Source organism: Gnatocerus cornutus, chromosome 4 (assembly GCF_029298725.1).
Source record: "Gnatocerus cornutus isolate USDA-ARS CGAHR chromosome 4, icGnaCorn1.1, whole genome shotgun sequence".
NCBI lineage: Eukaryota > Metazoa > Arthropoda > Insecta > Coleoptera > Tenebrionidae > Gnatocerus > Gnatocerus cornutus.
Genome location: NC_142236.1, coordinates 3,475,196 through 3,481,220, shown reverse-complemented (window position 1 = coordinate 3,481,220; position 6,025 = coordinate 3,475,196). Strand labels below are relative to the sequence as shown.

The 6,025-nt window shown below is 33.7% G+C and overlaps 2 long non-coding RNA genes across 2 annotated transcripts; both read right to left on the bottom strand.

Moving 5' to 3' along the window:
* Positions 1–3,137: 3,137 nt before the first annotated feature.
* On the bottom strand, positions 3,138–3,838 carry LOC148176059 (uncharacterized). The gene is made up of 2 exons (XR_015769885.1): positions 3,649–3,838; positions 3,138–3,223 (listed from the first exon to the last, which is right to left on the bottom strand). It is a non-coding gene; the product is annotated as an uncharacterized LOC148176059 (long non-coding RNA).
* Positions 3,839–4,369: 531 nt separating this feature from the next.
* Positions 4,370–5,369, bottom strand: LOC148176058 (uncharacterized). The gene is made up of 2 exons (XR_015770066.1): positions 5,106–5,369; positions 4,370–4,619 (listed from the first exon to the last, which is right to left on the bottom strand). It is a non-coding gene; the product is annotated as an uncharacterized LOC148176058 (long non-coding RNA).
* Positions 5,370–6,025: the final 656 nt, after the last annotated feature.

The following is a 6,025-nucleotide window of genomic DNA, read 5'->3' as shown; positions in this document are numbered from 1 at the left end:
CTAGCTCTTCCTGACTTGGTTATTGAGATTTTCACGTTTAAATTATGGGGTAATTTTGGGGTAAATTGCAAATAACTCTTTTATTACCCCGAATTTTTGCAAAGCGATTCGAGATTCGTGATCTACATGGAAAGGCCAATCTTTTAAACCCAAAAAATCCACAAAAAAAACATGTAATTGTTTGGGCCATAGGAAATAGCTTCATGGGTTTTTTCAACCCTTAAAACGTGAATAACTCTCTTATTTACCGGGAGATGTGATTGAATTTGGTTCCATCCTGCTCTTTAGGGCCCCTCTATCTATTGGTGGCCTCTAGGGCAAGACCTGGGGACCAACCTCAAGCAAATCCCTCGGTAAATAAAGGAGTTATTTGCGTTTGAAAAGTAGAGAAATTCATAAAAAAAAATGATGAAAAAAATAAAATTTTTCCAAATTGAAATAGCGTGTTTTTCGGGGTAGTGGGTTAAGCCAGGGGCCCAGATTCCGAATCTGTGGTCCGTTTTTCAAAATTCGGCCTAATAACGGAGATAGCATTTTCGAGAAAAATCGGGAAAAATTCTGAAAAATGAACTTTTTCGACAAACATTTTTAAATTTTTCAGATTTTTCTCAAAAATGCTATCTCCGTTATTAAGCCGAATTTTGAAAAACGGACCGCAGATTTGGAATCTGGGCCCCCGGCTTAACCCACTACCCCGAAAAACACGCTATTAAAATTTGGAAAAATTTTATTTTTTTTATCATTTTTTTTGTTGATTTTTCGATTTTTCAAACGCGAATAACTCGAAAACTAAGCGCTGTAGAGCAATTCTATCGCCACCAAAAGATGGAGGGCCTCTAGGGCAAGAGCTGGTACTAACCTCAAACAAATCCCTTCGTAAATAAAGGAGTTATTCGCGTTTGAAAAATAGAAAAATTCATTTAAAAAAATGAAAAAAAAATTAAAAAAAATAAAAATTTTCCAAATTGAAATGACGTGTTTTTCGGGGTAGTGGGTTAAGCCGGGGGCCCAGATTCCAAATTTGTGGTCCGTTTTTCAAAATTCGGCTTAATAACGGAGATAGCATTTTTGAGAAAAATCTGAAAAATGAACTTTTTCCTCGAAAAGTTTGAAATATTTCAATTTTTCTCAAAAATGCTATCTCCGTTATTAAGCCGAATTTTGAAAAACGGACCACAGATTCGGAATCGGGCCCCCCGGCTTAACCCAATACCCCGAAAAACAGGCTATTGAAATTTGGAAAAAATTTATTTTTTTTATCATTTTTTTTGTGGATTTTTTCGATTTTTCAAACGCGAATAACTCGAAAATTAAGCGTTGTAGAGCAATTCTATCGCCACCAAAAGATGGAGAGACTCTAGGGCAAGAGCTGGTACTAACCTCAAGCAAATCCCTCGGTAAATAAAGGAGTTATTCGCGTTTGAAAAATAGAAAAATTCATAAAAAAAAATTTAAAAAAAATCAAAAAAAATTAAAATTTTTCCAAATTGAAATAGCGTGTTTTTCGGGGTAGTGGGTTAAGCCGGGGGCCCAGATTCCGAATCTGTGGTCCGTTTTTCAAAATTCGGCTTAATAACGGAGATAGCATTTTCGAGAAAAATCGGGAAAAATTCTGAAAAATGAACTTTTTCGACAAACATTTTTAAATTTTTCAGATTTTTCTCAAAAATGCTATCTCCGTTATTAAGCCGAATTTTGAAAAACGGACCACAGATTCGGAATCTGGGCCCCCGGCTTAACCCACTACCCCGAAAAACACGCTATTAAAATTTGGAAAAATTTTATTTTTTTTATCATTTTTTTTTGTGGATTTTTCGATTTTTCAAACGCGAATAACTCGAAAACTAAGCGCTGTAGAGCAATTCTATCTCCACCAAAAGATGGAGGGCCTCTAGGGCAAGAGCTGGTACTAACCTCAAGCAAATCCCTTCGTAAATAAAGGAGTTATTCGCGTTTGAAAAATAGAAAAATTCATTAAAAAAATAAAAAAAAATAATAAAAAAAAATAAAATTTTTCCAAATTGAAATAGCGTGTTTTTCGGGGTAGTGGGTTAAGCCGGGGGCCCAGATTCCAAATTTGTGGTCCGTTTTTCAAAATTCGGCCTAATAACGGAGATAGCATTTTTGAGAAAAATCTGAAAAATGAACTTTTTCCTCGAAAAATTTGAAATATTTCAATTTTTCTCAAAAATGCTATCTCCGTTATTAAGCCGAATTTTGAAAAACGGACCACCGATTCGGACTCGGGGCCCCCGGCTTTACCCCCTACCTCGAAAAACACGCTGTTAAAATTTGGAAAAATTTTATTTTTTTTAATTTTTTTAATGGATTTTTCGATTTTTCAAACGCGAATAACTCGAAAACTAAGCGTTGTAGAGCAATTTTATCGCCACCAAAAGATGGATGGCCTTTGGGGCAAGAGCCAAAAGAAAAATAGAAAAATTTATTAAAAAAAATGAAAAAAAATAATAAAATTTTTCCATATTTAAATAGCGTGTTTCTCGGGGTAGTGGGTTAAGCCGGGGGCCCCGATTCCGAATCTGTGGTCCGTTTTTCAAAATTCGGCTTAATAACGGAGATGGCATTTTTGAGAAAAATGAGAAAAATTTAAAAATGTTTGTAAAAAAGATCATTTTTCAGAATTTTTCTAGTAACCCATTGCTAACTTTTAGTCGGAAAAAAATGAACGTTTTTAGTTCGACACGAAAGTTTGCTTTCAACCAAACTTGACTTTCTTGAATGCATTAATTTCTTTTCTGCCTTCCACAAAATCTGAAGTTTTCTTCGAGAAAAAAAAAAAGAAAAAAGGATTTTTGTTTTTAGATAAAAAAAATTAATTATCGTCAGTGTATTGTTGGTTGCCTACATAACGTGTTTTAGAAAATGGTATAAAAACAACTCGACCCTTTTTAGAACTTTTATTTTTCGTTCTCTACATTCTCGTTCTACTTTATAATTTTTTACACTTAATTAAAGCTAACAAGCACCAAAATCTACCTCAAAATTTGACGCAATCGCCACAGTAATAGATTCTAAGGATTGCAAATCTCAAACATTGATAACTAATAAAATGATAGAAATTCGAACAAAGCTGTGAGATTTTCTTACAAAAACATGACAAAGGTAAAAATAACAGAATTCGTCCCTTCCTGGCCCAATTTAGGAGTCGCTTCCTGATCCTTCATGTGACAATCGAGGTATCTTTTCAACATGTTCTTCTTTCCTGAAAACACGTTCAAAAATTAGTGAAATCTTGAAACAATTAAATTTAAAAAAAAAACACACCACAATTTATTAAAGGTAGGCAACCAATTATACATGCCATCTGAAGTATTGTAACTTGTAAGTTCAGTGGGAATTAAAAAAAATTAAGCAAAATTTAAATTGTCAAATGGCAAAAACTAGAAATTTACAATTCTCAGTTCGATCCCTTTCTAGTTTTACAAATAACATTAAAAAAACTGTGCTAATTACCCAAATAGCAGAAGATAAAATTTCCAATGACAAAACTGAGATGCTAAATTATTAAACAATTTTTTTAACTTCTTATACTACTTTTGAAGTCAATGGCTCCGAAACCATCCAATGAACAGAAAGGCGTTAAGAAAACGATGAACATTTTCAAAGGTTGAATTTGGGCTCACTTACAATGGCATTAAATTTACTGTTAATAGTCCTCTGAGAAGAGAAGAATAAAAGCCAGATGCAACCAGCAGAAGTTTCAAAAAATTCTCATTTTCCAGAAACTTCAATATTTGGATCCATGGTTTGATGTTCAGTTGAACTCCCAACGTGACTCCTAAGATACCAAACATCTTCCACGGATGTGTCTTCAACTGGTGTTCAGAAAATTCTTCATCTGCCTTCATATTTAGGGTCTTCTGTGTTTTACCTGCAATTAAATTACATGAAATGAAAATTGAGCCCAAAATTTGATATCAAAACATCAAAAAAGCCAGAAATTACAGAATTGGACACTTCCTAATCAAATTAAGAAATACGTTTTTTAGATGTTTTGACAGTGTTGCTTGTCTCCTTTAAAAACAAAAAAAATAAAATGCGCTCAATATTTCAACCATAGGCAACCAATTATACAGCACGTTCCGTGTCTTCGAAACAGCCAATAAGACCCAAGTATTTTTTGGTCTATCATAAGTCAAGTGGAATTCGTAAAAATTGAGGGAAATTCAAATAGCATTAGCAATAAATTATCAAAAATACAATGTATTCACAAACACCACCACGTCATCAGAGCGATGATTAAACTAATAAGCAATAAGTAATCAATGTTGACAAATCGCGCACTACATAATAACAAAATAGAGAAATTAGCTGAATCTGTGCTCAATTCTAGCTCAATTACCATATCATCAAATTTACTGCCAACAGTTCACTAAGTACAGAAGAATGGATGTCTGACACAACCAGCAGAAGCTTCAAGTCATTCGCTTTTCTCGAAACTTCCTTCTATTTTTGGATCCATGATATCCTGAAGTCCAGTTGAACTCCCAAAATCATTCCACACATCAAAAATCGTCAGCAGGGTTTACAGACGTGTCTCCAACTGGTAATTCAGAAAATTCTTCATCTGCCTTATATTTTCGTTTTTTTGGTTTTACCTGCAATCAAAACGTCTCAGAATTTTCGAAAATTGCGGCGAAAATTTGTTACAAATACATGACAAAACAACAAGTATAGAATTCGTCACTTCCTAATTACCAAATTAGCTTTCAATGACTTTCTGTGAGTTCTTGCCAACTTCTTGAAAACACAAATTAATGAAAATTTTAGTGCGCCTAACAATTCAACTGTAGGCATGAAATTAAACAGAACGATTCTTACCAGGCGCACTATGACCAAACTTTAAACGCTTCTACCTCTCTTATTTTTCGACGTATGTTAATTTAGCGCCCATTTTTGGATTTTACTCGAAATTTTACGTCAAATGAGACAAATTTCATTATAATTGGTTTACGAATAAGCGAGAAATCGACAGAATTAGGTTTTGCACCCTAGAGTGAGTCACACTTGGACTTTGAATTATTCGCCAAAATTATCGAATTTTTGCATTCCACTTATTCTTATGTAAAAAGGTGCTCAATTACCATGTCGTCAAATTTACTGTAGTCCACTGAGTGGAGAAGAACAGATCTCTGACACAAGCAGCAGAATTTTGAAGTACTTCTCAGATTTAAGTCCTGATGTCCAGTTGAGCTCCTAAAATGATTCCAAAGACACCAAGTTTCTTCCACATCTTCGATAAACGTGTCTCCAGCTGGTTGTTCGTCTGCTTTCGTTTCTTCGTCGACTTTAACTGTCGGTAAGTCTTTCGTTTTTGAGATTTCACGACAAAAATAAACATTTTCAAAGCACTATAACCTGGAAGAATAAAGAAGTTAACTAAATCCGTGCTCATCTCTAAATTTAATTATCATACCATCAAAAGACACCAAAAACCCTTCACAGGATATTCCATAGATATGTTTCCCGGTGAAGATTCAGTGAACTTTTCATCAGCTTTCATATTCAATGGTCCTTTTAGTTTCATCTGAAACCAAAAAAATGCGTAAATTTTAAAAATCATATGCAAAAGACAGCATTTTTGATCATTATAACTTTAGTGGAATGAAAATAAGATGACAACATCAAATCTAATGAGTAAAGCTACATCGATGTATTATTGGTTGCCTATACAATATACAATAATAAGTTTTATTCCAATTTTATAAATATAATTATGTAATACTGCATGAAAAATATTGACAAGATAAAGTCTCCTTTAATTATGATTAAAGTACGGAAGACCGTGTTAACTAATTTAAAATTCGGCGTTAATGAAGGAGAAATATTCAAGCCACGCACAACCCCTAAGTACTTTTCAACCCGATTTCGCAAACACTTTCCCCATGTGTTTACAATTTGTTCATCTCAAGACGTTTTACAAGATTATTAATTACATGGAAAACGTTCCCTTAACTACAAGCTCATTATTTTGAAATTTAATTAACGCAACAACGTGTTGTGT